At 36.0% G+C, this 12826-nt stretch overlaps 1 protein-coding gene across 1 annotated transcript in view; it reads left to right on the forward strand.

Moving 5' to 3' along the window:
• The first annotated feature begins 2614 nt into the window (after positions 1 to 2614).
• Positions 2615 to 12826, forward strand: part of LOC134665736 (uncharacterized) — a 127107-nt gene continuing 116895 nt past the window's right edge. Inside the window, exon 1 of the mRNA XM_063522711.1 lies at positions 2615 to 2904. The gene's annotated coding sequence lies outside the window, so the exon portion shown is untranslated. The remainder of the gene's footprint in view (positions 2905 to 12826) is intronic.

Genomic DNA, 12826 nt, shown 5'->3' on the forward strand with positions numbered 1-12826 from the left:
TAGATTTTTTCCTACGCTTACACACATTAACCGAGCTGGATTCCAAATTTCATCCTTCTAGGTCATCTGGAAGTAGGTTAGGTTTAGGTACTATATGTCAGTCACAATAAAAAAGAAATTTGTATGGGGACCCCCCCTATTTATTAACTTTTTTTGTTTTTAGATTTTTTCCTACGCTTACACACAATAACCGAACTGGATTCCAAATTTCATCCTTCTAGGTCATCTGGAAGTAGGTTAGGTTTAGGTACTTATATGTCAGTCACAATAAAAAATGGTTTTTTTGTATGGGGACCCCCCCTATTTTATAACTTTTTATTATTTTTAGATTTTTTCCTACGCTTTCACATAATAACTGAGCTGGATTCCAAATTTCATCCTTCTAGGTCATCTGGAAGTAGGTTAGGTTTAGGTACTATAAGTCTGTCAGTCAGTCTTAAAATTTACGACTTTTTGACCTTCATATCTTTATAACCGTTTGAGCTAGCTTCATGAAATTTGGGCTTCTAGATGTCCTTATGGATATAATTAAACACACGTAGTTTTATGTGTTTACGTTAAAGATGTTTTGAGTTATAGAAGGGTCAAAAGTGGCACCAAGTGGTTCGTGTAATATTACACTTGGCGCTGGCTAGCCAGTTCCTTTGCTTGAACTTGGCTTGACACGCTGCCGCGTGTCTAGATAGTTAGGAATACTAAAAAACGTTTTTTCGCCTTAACGGATTAAAATGCTTTCAAATTTGAGAGATTTTTTGAGAAATGTGTCAAAACCCAGGCGAAGATACGAAACTCTACGGTACCTAAGTATTATTAATATTTTATCAAAATATTTTTGACGATATAAATATTAGTAATTTTATAACCCAAAACTGCTTAGGAAAGAAAATTAAACGAATAAAAAACGATTATCGTTTTAAAAACTTGTTATTTAAATGTACAGCGAATAAAATAATTTAAATAAATTTTCGGTTACTGATGAAGTTAAAGTGACGTCACAAAGTTTGTGTCTCCACCCTCCCCCATGTCACAATATGTCACATTTTCTTGACCCCCTCCCTCCCCCTAACCGTGTGATGTAATTAATGGATGACCCCTAACACCAATTTTCACATTGCAACAGCAGCGCTGTCAGCAGTAATGTTGCGCTACAATTCTGCAACAGTAATGCTCGTGCAGTCGGAATCCGAACTTTACCTTAAGATAATGTAGATCCCTCTGGGTTTGAAGGTGACAGGACGGGCTTTCGCTTGCGCCGACACTTGAGTTTAGGTTGGCGAGTGGACCCAACGACCCCTAAGCGAGTTGTGGCAAACAAGCTGGCACAAAGATAGAAATATGATGATTTTTCAGATTTTTACACTGATTATAACGCAGCAATGTAGCTCGAAATAAATTTACGCAGTGAAACTGATGAACCGATTTTGATAATTTTGATACAACATACAAAACCATCCAAATCGGTTCACCCATTTAAAAGCTAACGGTGCCAAAGCGGTTAAATTTATAACACCTCTCTTTTTGCGTTGGGGGTTAAAAATTAATATAATTATTTTGTTCAATCACGGTGCAGTCGTAACTACTAGGTCTCCTAAATAGAAAGAGACCAATAATTTTGTGTTACAAAGACGCTCAAGCGCTTGCGCTAATTAAAATAAACAATGAATATTTATGAAATACGTCCGAAGAAAAAATACACCATCTGCCTACAAGGTACGTTGGCCGAAACTTACCCTTACTTAAGATTCTAATTTAACTTTAATTCGCAGCCATTAAAAAAAAGTTAGTTTTTTTACAACACGTCGATAACTGCGAGGGGCTATCCTTAATGATCGTTAACAAAATGTCAATAAACCTGATGTTTGGGCATTTTTTCCCCTTCCTAATTTGTGAACCCTAAAGTAGGCAGCCCTAGTTAAAAACCATTCTAACCAGACCCGTGTTGTACTGTAGTGTGAACGGGCTTTTGAACGGAGTGAGAGGTCTATGTATATTGGGTGTTGGATAACCCTGCATTGAGCAGGGTACAGGGTTGGGACACGCAATTCTCTGTCACTTTCTGCCTGTGATTGAGAGAAAGGGAGCGATGTAGAGCTGTTCATTCTTTTTAGCGTTTCGTTTCGCGCAAATATCGGTTTAAAGTTAGTTTTCGTTTTGGTTTTGATAAAGGAAGTTGTAAATAATAATTGCCTTATTTAGTCATAAACAAGTAGGTAATAATTTTAAATTTGACAATTAAGTAAGAATTGCAATAAAGCTATTTAAAGTTTAATAAAGAATAATTAAATTTTTTTGACAATCGAATAAATATATTGCATTAATAATATTAATATATTTTAATGCACTCAAAGTAACAATAGATAGTAAGAAACGATACTTCTGGCAAGACATTGCTTTTTATTTTACATATGTAGCATTGTATTTAACTTATATTTATTTAAGTACCTACTTACCAAACACCGGAGTCTTGGTTATTTTTTACTTCACCATCACTCACTAATGTTGTCTAATGCCAATATAGTTGACTCAGTTTTTTGCAAAAAACAGCTCTTTAATCGCCTTAAAAAAATCAAAACCTTTTCAAAGTAACGAAACAATTCAATCAATAGCGTTGCGTAGAACGGAACGCGCCATACAAGTCTGCCGGCCGGGCTTAAACCCTCGCCGGGGTTCGCTAGTCCACTGCGCGCCGCCGCCGAGCCCCCACGCCGCGCCGCGACCCGTACACAAAACCACAAAAATACAACCAACAACAAAAAAACCAGTGTTAACAGTGCCACAAATGTGTAAAAATCACACTCTAGTGTAAGTGACGAGCTTTGGACGAAGCGGGGCTTTCAAACCCCCACGCATGGATGACATGAAACAATATTTCGTACACCGATATATAAAATCGTTCTTTAATCGGTAATGTGTAAGATAGTGTAATGTTTAATGTTTTCATGGGTTCTGCCGCACTGACGGGGAACCCATGGAATATGCTAATAAGCCTATTTTAACCCGTACACAAAAACTCTGCACTAGACACTGCAGTGCGATTTGTGTTGCAAATTTGGTCGTTGGTTGGTTTCCGGGGGTTGTTATGATCGTTTTGTTCCGAACGGTTGCTAATGCTGCAGTTACTTTGATAGAATCCTTAATCATAATGTAGAAAACCATATTTCTATAGATAATAACCTTCTGAAACTTTTAAAAAATCAACACCCTTAAATCCTGCTTTCATTTGTCCCGCTTTAAATGCCATTCCTATTTCGATTTTCGAGAATTGTAGGTACTCCAGTAATTGTATTAGCGCAGTTCATAACAGACCGAAGGGGCTAGGCACCAATTTCCTTTGTGAAGATGAGTCTGTTTGCTCTAATTTCCTGCTCTATTCCTGGTATTAACCTGCCTTTTCATTGCTGGTTTATCATCGGCAATTTGTCTATTCTTGTTTGATTTGAGTTCGTTGAAGAAAAAAATGTCGAATGGCTTATTCCTTGTTCGTTTTATTGTGGGATTTTAATCAACTTCAATTCTTCTCTGACAATCTATTATCAGTTTGTTTGCATCATGAAAATAATGAATATCGCAGTGTATTATATTTTTTTCCGCACATTTGTTATGATTCTTTAATTTGTTTCTTCCTTCTGATTTGTTTTATTCGGACGTGAAATCAAACACTTCCAAAACATGGCTCAATAGTTAGAATCTCCCAATAAAATCTCCCTTAAATACTTTATCTACGATTTGCCTGAGAAGACGTTGTTCCCAAATAATGGTGGATACGCCAAAAACTTGGACAATAAAAGGCTTAATAAAACAATCTTGTAAGAAAAACCAATACGCCGAGAATAAAGGCATGTGAACTCAACAAAATAGAACAAGAGTCGAACAAAACTATCTCGTCCACGACTTATTTCTTGCGCGGAAGCTATCCACATTTCAACCGGTTTTCTGTCTCACTAGTTTAAAAAGACGTATCCATTATTATATTCTTATGAACATAGGACCTTTTAGAATGAATTGACCGGTTCTGTGCTTAGTGTAGCGTTCGTTGGCTCTGGAGGAATTAAAAGTATTTGAATATCTTTTGAATATTACATTGGGTTGATTGATAAGATCTTGACCGCACCTTGGTCTAAGTACAATATTATCTGGATGCTTGAAGACCTGTTTGAACATTTGCTTTAATCTTGATTAATTGTTGTATTGTACTTTTATCTTGGCATTACTAAAGCGCAAAATGCTGTCTGTCGATTAATTTTTAAGGCCATTGTTCCGTATCGTGGCCACAGTCGTATCTTTAGCATAAAAGCTTAGAAACCTGAATGATGTTGGACGAAGTCTAGGGTTTTTGTATAAATTTCCCATTCTTGGAATTTACCTGGAGGCAATACGGCTACAAAGTAGTACGATGCTTTGTTCTACTATGCAAGAAATAACCTACTAAATATCCGTTTTGTACCTACTTTATCTCTTGTTTCTTACTTATGTATAATTTTTAGTAGTTCTTACAACTAAAAAAGAGTAAGCTTTAGAAAAGCCAGCAAAGTTATGAAATCGACAATACGCGCAGACACATTACGTTCTACTTTTCTACGTGCATCATGATTCTTCATTAATTTAAGCCTTATCACAACTTTATCACAGTTCCCCTCATAATGTAGGTAAAAGCTGTATGACTCTATTTCATTACAAGTCTCCAATTACTCTAATTTATCCTTCCATCTCAGTTATTATACTCCATCCTTATGCGTTCAAATCTTACCGCAATTTGTGGTAATGAGCTCGAAGAATTCTTCTTTGGTAAAATTATGTACCTCTTTGTATTCTTTTTAGTTTTTTACCAGCACCTGCTCATTTTATCCGTTGCCGGTTTCATAATGGGATTAGTTAAAATGTACGCCATGCTTGTTCGTTGAATATTTTGTTATAATAATTATGTAGGTACACAATTGTTGATACTTCCTTTTTTTTCACTGATCCACAGCGGAATTTTCAAAAATTTTGTCGCAATTGTTTTTTAATAAAACCTGTTTCCAATAAGGTCACTAAAAGTTTTCAGTTTTATTTCCAACTAAGGGAGTAATAATTATACACTCGTATCATTTCAAATGCCTTTATACACACTATATCAGTAGGCATAGTGATCCTACGTTAAAGCTAGACCCAAATAGATGAGCAGCGACAGGGATAAACCTAGCCTATTATTAGCGTCAGAATAATGAATTTCACATTTGATCGATCACCCCAGATCGCCATTTAAGCTCACAAAATTCAATTCCAAAGCCAATGGATCCATTTTAAAAGATCATTCCCTAGGCACCCTAAACAGGTGTGTAGTCAAGCGCAAAAGTGCCCACGCGTAGTTTGTGACAGACAACTGACAGCTAATAGTTTCACAAACAAATCGTACATCCCAGTTACACAATAACCACCCTTTAGAATAAGGGTTATTAGAGCGGCAAAGATAACGTTAGTGCCATTTAATGGGGCACGTGTCAAGCAAAGACGTAAAAGTGAAGCTGGAGCAAACGGAGCGTGTAAACTTGTCACATTCGTTGATTTGTGACGTTTGCCTGTGACGCATTGCGAGTCCCCTTGATAATAAGTTGGAATATTGAAACAATGATCTTTATTATGTAATATTTTTTGAGAAACACTCTCATGACACCAACCATCTTATTTGGAAAATTAAAAACATTTTAATTATAATGTACATACTGAATTAATTTTATTAGTATTACTATGTTAAATAAAATGTAAACGTTATAAAACAGAATATAGAATAGTAAGTAATAATTAAACAACAAAAAAACCACAAAAAAAGTTGTGGACGTGGTGTATGTTATGTGCAGCTAAAATGCAATATACATATATCCAAATGAATTTTCATTTGAACATGAACATAAATAGGCTCTACCGTACATAACATTCAAATTATTCTAACAAGCTACATAGAAATCTTAAAACGTACAAGCGTTTTATGATGATAAGAAAATAAAAGTCGGTAAAATAACTCGTTTTAATATGATTTGTATTCTTTTATCTGCCATTCGGTAAAAATAGATACCCACAACGATTCCTTTTATATTCAAGTTACGTAAAAAGTTAAATAGATAAGTATAACTTTGTAGCTTTGGAACCAAGCTATAAAAGAGCAGAGGTCAAAAGGAGCATTAAAAATTTACTAAACTAAACGTAATAAAGATAACAAATATACTTTTCAAATAACAAATACCAATATAATTGCATGTGAAGCACAACCCAACCGCGGTAGAAAATATTAAAAACGGTTTACTACCAATAACAATAAACCAGGCGATGTCCATTTTGAAAAGGCCCCGGCTAAGCAAATACAAACAAACAGAACTAAACAACCATATATGAGGAGTGTCACTTCAAAAGGGCTTATTTTTGTATGGTGTTCATAGAGAAATAAGACCTTTTGAAAGTATTCTCTTCATATAGCGGTCGCATTTACAATGGGTTTGCTAACAATAGCTTCTAGGGTAAGGGTTGCTATTGATATTATAGTTACTATTGCAAATATAAGTTTAATCCTAGTTTATGGTATTGGCAACTAATATGTGAAACATCTGGATTTCCGTCGTAAGATTCGAGATTGCAATATGGAGATGAAATTCCTGTGGACGGACTTTATACTGTCAGAAAAGGTAACATTCGGATTCAGACTGCAACAGCATTACTGCTGCAAATGACAAAATCAATGTTCATGCCTGGATTTTTTGTAACGACAACAACGCAATGACATGAAACGTAATATTTGACTAGACGCCCAGGGTTTTATTTTGATTGACCGAATGCGGCTCCCGGCCGTGGTTTGTCAACCCTGCCCTATGCATGCAATGTTCTTTTTCTCGCTTACATGATTATTGCTCGATGCAATCGCGAAACGATTGAGTGAGCTACTGCCAATACAAACGATGGATAGCGGATGCGTCCAATGCGTAATACGGATCAGTGCTCGCAGTTATATGAGTTTCTCCCCCGTATGTACGGAATTTGTCCGATGCCGTACTGAGAACGTTTGCATTGAAGGCTGATGCACACATCACGGCTCCGGCTCTTTCGCAGTACATTGCGTTGCTTAGTTACTCGTAACTAATGTAACATATATACGATGTACAGTCAGCATCATAATTAGCGGCTGAAACAATGCACCAAAAGCATCTGCAACTCTGGAACGCTTTTCCAATTAGTATTATATTTCTATAGTTCATATTCAAAACTATCTGTCGTACACTAAACTCTCGCGTTGTACACATATTTGTAACTACATACACAGGTCTACAGCGATATAATTTCATTGTTTGTACCTACCTGAAATTCTGACGTTTCAGCTGAGTTGCACCAGCTGTGGTCACGGAAAGACTAACGTCGCAGCAAATGTCAACGCAGACCACTGGTCTGGGACGCAGATATAAATCTTCAGTCACTATGTTAGGCCCTCAGTATGGATATGATGGCCGTTCTTGTCTACGTGACAGCGTGATAAAACGGTACGGCGGTTCTATCCAGCGGTGTTAAAAGGTGACAGTTATTTTATCACGTGGATAAAATAAAACCATCCTTAATACGTCTGCAGGAGACGTGCACTGTCGTGCAGTGTGCCCTAGCCTTTAATTCCACACTGACCTAGTATCACATAAGTCCTGTGCAAGGTATTTCGGAGAATCATAAAATGCAGGCCGTTGGACAAACAGCGCGGCTAAGGCTTGTATACCGCTAGAATATTCACTGAGACACGGAGCTTTACTACTTGCACACAGTCTCAGTCAGTTTTCTCTAAGGTGCAGTGTTTGAGAATTTCCAGAGAAGTTTCATTTTACCTGCCTGGATAATGGGAATAATAACATATACAGTCACATGCTCCGCGACTGTTACGCCATTTAGGATTCTAGCTAAATTGGACATTCCATAGCGTAAGTATGGAATTACCCACCACGGTCCACGTTAAGCTAAGAAGGCTACCTTAGGCAAACTCTATCAAGCGGTGAAGGCTACGGGAGATAGAGACCGATGGAGACAAATCACAGGACAGAACCAAGTGGTCACTAATATCCTCAGTAATGGGGGACCAATGAAAAAGAAGAAAGCATTTCATAGCGTGTTGGGCGCCACTGTCGCGTATAAATCATATAAAGAAGGAGGACAAAATTTCTTCTTGCGAACGCTGGCTGAATCGGCTATCTAGGGGATTTAGTCTATGTAGAGATTTCCTCTAGGAACTAGTAAAAGTAAGAAGTAATTTATTCGTGAACGCAGAAAGTTATAAGTAAAAAAAAGGACAAATTGCCACGAAAAGGAATCTCAGCATGATGCTGGAAACTTTCAGCGCTGATCTTCCGATGAGATCATCAGGTGAAATAGTCACTAGTCAGTCACATCTTCAAAAAAAGGAATATTGCCGGTCTGTTGCATCTTTAGAGTTGCATGCCTCCATAAGCTGCGGTGATATCACCATCGATGGGCTGTAAGCTTCTTTGCCACCAATGTCATATAAAAAACGTTCGCCAGCATTCTGCAAGCGATACGAACGATAGGTACGCAAAACCCGAGACAATTTAGAAAAGTTAATTTCCTAGTTGGGTCAATACCCAAATGGGGATTGAATGGGTAATGAGCCTCTCAGGCTATTTATAAATGCGACGGCATTTCTCCAACATTGCATCAGTTAGCTGTTGGCACTAATCAGAGTCGGGTTTGGGGGGTCATACTTAAAGTTTTTGGAGTAGAAAACAAATTAATCAGCAGACCTTTAAATTATTACAACTTTTTGTTTTATTATTTCCTGATTATTGCTGTAAAGCTGGCTCTTTATTTGAATATTCATGTATGGTATAAATGGTTTTTCATGGATAATATAAATTCAGATCGAAATTTTCCTAGACATTTAAGATTCATGTATAATCATATAAGTAATTGTTTTTAAATTATCACATTTTACACAATAATGCATACCTAATCGAATTGGCCTACCCGTATGATCGATTTAAATTTCAAATTATTCGTTAATTAAGTGTTATTAATAGCGGGGTTTTATTTTATAGCAGCAAATGTAGGCATATTTTTATAAGCGGGTCCGGGCCCAAGATTGACACAATACAGGCTATAAAATAAGTTTAATTATAACCTATTTTTAGTGTTCGTTATACGCAAAAGGGACGCTGTTCAGCACGCAAGCAATTTGGAAATAAGTTTGGAAATGCTCAATTGCTCATTTCGGGGAAATTGGACGTCAGATCGATCACCCTGAGACGTCCAGCTAAATATATGTCTAGAACGTGTTTACCTTAGTTTTCCATAAATATTATTTTCAGGAAAACTCTTAGGTGTTACATTAGGTACATGAGTATGCAAAAAATAGTTTATTTAATTACACAATCGGGTCTACCGCGATATAATTTCCTTGTTTTTACCTTATATTCCGATGTTTCAGCTAAGACGACGGCGATGGTGATGCAACTCAGCTAAAACATCGGAATTTAAGGTAAAAACAATGAAATTATATTGCGGTAGACCCTTTTGTGTAAAAAACATGTATACAAAACGCGACAGTTTAAAGTAGTAGTATATAATTGGATTACCTACTTTGATAATTTAAACGAGCTTTTTTTTAAACGTCTATTCTGTTCTTAATAAAGTAAGTAGTAATTTTATTAATTTTTCACACTTTGCCCGCATAGCTTAAGTCCCTTATGCTTATATCCGAAACATCATAAATTAGGTCTACAGCCCAAAATCTAGCAATACCTTTCCCACTTGTCGTGAAGGCTTAGTTCAGGTTAATAAATTAAGTGCTAAGTGTCGAGGTCATTCAGGCTACCGTACAAAGATAGTATAATGAGCCGGCAATCCTTTGTCGCTTTATCGCCAGACAAATATTATTTGTACATGCGATCGTTAGGCTGAAATTAATGGATGTTCCAAGGCCGTGACATTTTTGACAATTGCCGCGTGGAATATGGGATCACAAAGGGTTGCAATACTTCAATCTAAAGACCTATTTTTAAGGTTCCGTAGTCATTGAACATTGAACCCTTAACCAAGTCCTATAGTTTTGCCGACGTCTGTCTGTCGGTCTCTCCTCCCGAACCTTATATCAGTACCAAAATTTTAGCAATACTGCTTAAGGAAGCTGAATTTGGCATGAATATAAACTTTATAATGCCGATATAGTGGTTAAATACAATCTTAATTTAGCGACTCTAAAAGCCGCAAACCGCCATGATTCTCCATTTTGAAAAAAGGTCTACTGTTCTTAAAATTTTGTATGAAATTTCGAGCAAATATCAGCCTTCGTGAATTGGGTGTCGGTAACGGTGACGCGAGTTCAATGGGTTTTTTTATCTTATAAAATACCCAACGCGCCTAAAGAAGTTTTCACTTCAAAAATTCCAGAACTGATCCGACAAAAAAAAGTATCATTATCATTATCGTACGAGCTCACAAATTTCACGTACATTTTCGCTGAGAAATGCGACCTGCAGAAGCGAACAATCGGACAGCTGGACATACGAAATCATATTTGCCCAAACTAGCAAACCCTGAGACTAATTTCACAATCAAGTCCATAAATATAGGTAAAAAATTATATACATCCAATGGGCAGACGTTACAGGACAAGTTAATTGCAAGCATATCTGCCCTTTTTTAATTCATCCGAAGCGTGACAGCCGAGACAACGTATCCATCACTCCATTAGGACGGACAGTGCCGAATTTTCGAAATAGAATGTTTTGTTGGTAGCGGTGCCATTTTACAAACGGAATTATTATTGCGTAATTTTCGAAATAAAACATTTGAAAATTCTAACAAATGGATTAAGAGTGGAACGGGTGACCGGAAGGCTGGAGTTTACCTCGCCCAACGCATCGGCGTTGCCGTACAGCGTGGTAACGCCGCCAGCCTTCTGGGCACCCTACCGGTGGGCACGGACCTGGGGCCAATATGTTATTTGTAGGTTTTTTACTTTTTAGGTACTTTTAGTTAATTAGTTTAATTCTTTTTTCTTTGTCAATATTATTTTGCTTATATTTAAGTAGAGTGGATTTATTGTTACGTGATATTCGAAATAAAATATTTGAAAATTCTAACACTTTACAAATGGGTGTGAGGTGTGAGTATGAAAACTTTATGTATGCATCTAAAAAGGTAAACAGTAGGTAAAAATTAATTTAGTATGAAGGGAAACATTTAGCTTGAAAATTTCAACTTCTATTAAAATTATATATATAATAAATGAGATTAATAGTAATTTTCCACCATTATGATATACCTACGTCTACATTAATTTTCCTTGCTTTTCTACTTGATATCAAATTGGCTCTGTTATTATTTTTAATTAAAAACCTAAACCACATTATTACTGAATGTTTTGTATTTATTTTTGTATCCTCATATTCCTAATTAGAAATCAATGAATCCATGCGTTCAGCTTTTTTTAGGTTTACGTACCCAAAGGCCCTGCTGTCCGTCTGTCTGTCACCAGGCTGTATCTCATGAACCGTGATAGTTAGGCAGTTGAAATTTTCACAGATTATGTAACACAGAATATAATAAATATTTAAGTGGGCCTCCCATACAATAAACGTGATTTTTTTGCCGTTTTTTGTGTAATGGTACGGAACCCTTCATGCGCGAGTCTGGCTCGCACTTGCCCTGTTTTTTTTTATATTTGAGCCCAAGGAATCCTAAAAAGGTGCAACTCCATGGGAATCTCAAACACACAGACTCTTTACATACAGAATAGTATATCAGACAATTCAATTCATTGTCAATGCAACGGGAGCAAAAAACCGCAAGTAACATCTGCTTAATTTAACACCCAACAAAAGGAGCGAAACACGAACCTCTTTGGCATTCCGCTATCGGGTAACGAATGTTCTTCGAACGGTAAAAAACAACAAAAGATACAGTAAAGTTAAGATTTATTATTTTGCTCTGTATGTACCTACCTAGAGCTTTGTTGATCTAAAATATAGTACCTACTACTAGAACATTAATATAAAATAGAGCATTAATTATAGTCAGGCCATGATAACTATGCACGAACTTAAAGCCACAATGTTGAGCCCGAGACTAAGACAAATTTTACATGACTTTAAACAGATTTTCAATACGATTAAATAATGTAAAAATGTTAAGTAAATACATATATATTCCAACTCCTTTAACTATTTTTGAACGCAAACTTTACTGTATTTAGGTAACATACCTAGATGTAGATTTATAATTATTTTCGTAAGATTTATTCAATAACAAACTTATAAACTATTATTAAAATTAAGTATAAACTAAATAAATTAAAACTAATAAAATAAATAAATAAAACTTACCCACTTATAGATTTATTAATTGTATTACCTACAATTTAGCATGACTTAAACTTAATTATCGAATTTACTTCTTTAATATTAAATTATATTATATGATATTAAAACAACCATAATATTAATGACAAGCTTTCCTGTCAATTTTTCACACTTATTTCTACGCCTTATTTCTCCCCTAAGTTTCCCTTTCGAATTATTTATTACTTTTTGCACCTTTGTGCCCTTCTGGAAAACTTTTTTCAGAACCTTTTTAATGTTTGGGTTTGGCAGAAAGTACTTAGGTACCTAAAGCCATGTGCTTGAGTACATATTAGAAACTCTTAACACTTTAAACACTCGCGTTTTGTGCACATATTTAATTACACAAACGGGTCTACCGCGATAAGTATAATTTTATTGTTTTTACCTTAAATTCCGACGTTTCAGCTGAGTTGCACCAGCTGTGGTCACGGAAAGACGGAATTTAAGTTAAAAACAATGAAATTATA

Source organism: Cydia fagiglandana, chromosome 7 (assembly GCF_963556715.1).
Source record: "Cydia fagiglandana chromosome 7, ilCydFagi1.1, whole genome shotgun sequence".
NCBI classification, from domain to species: domain Eukaryota; kingdom Metazoa; phylum Arthropoda; class Insecta; order Lepidoptera; family Tortricidae; genus Cydia; species Cydia fagiglandana.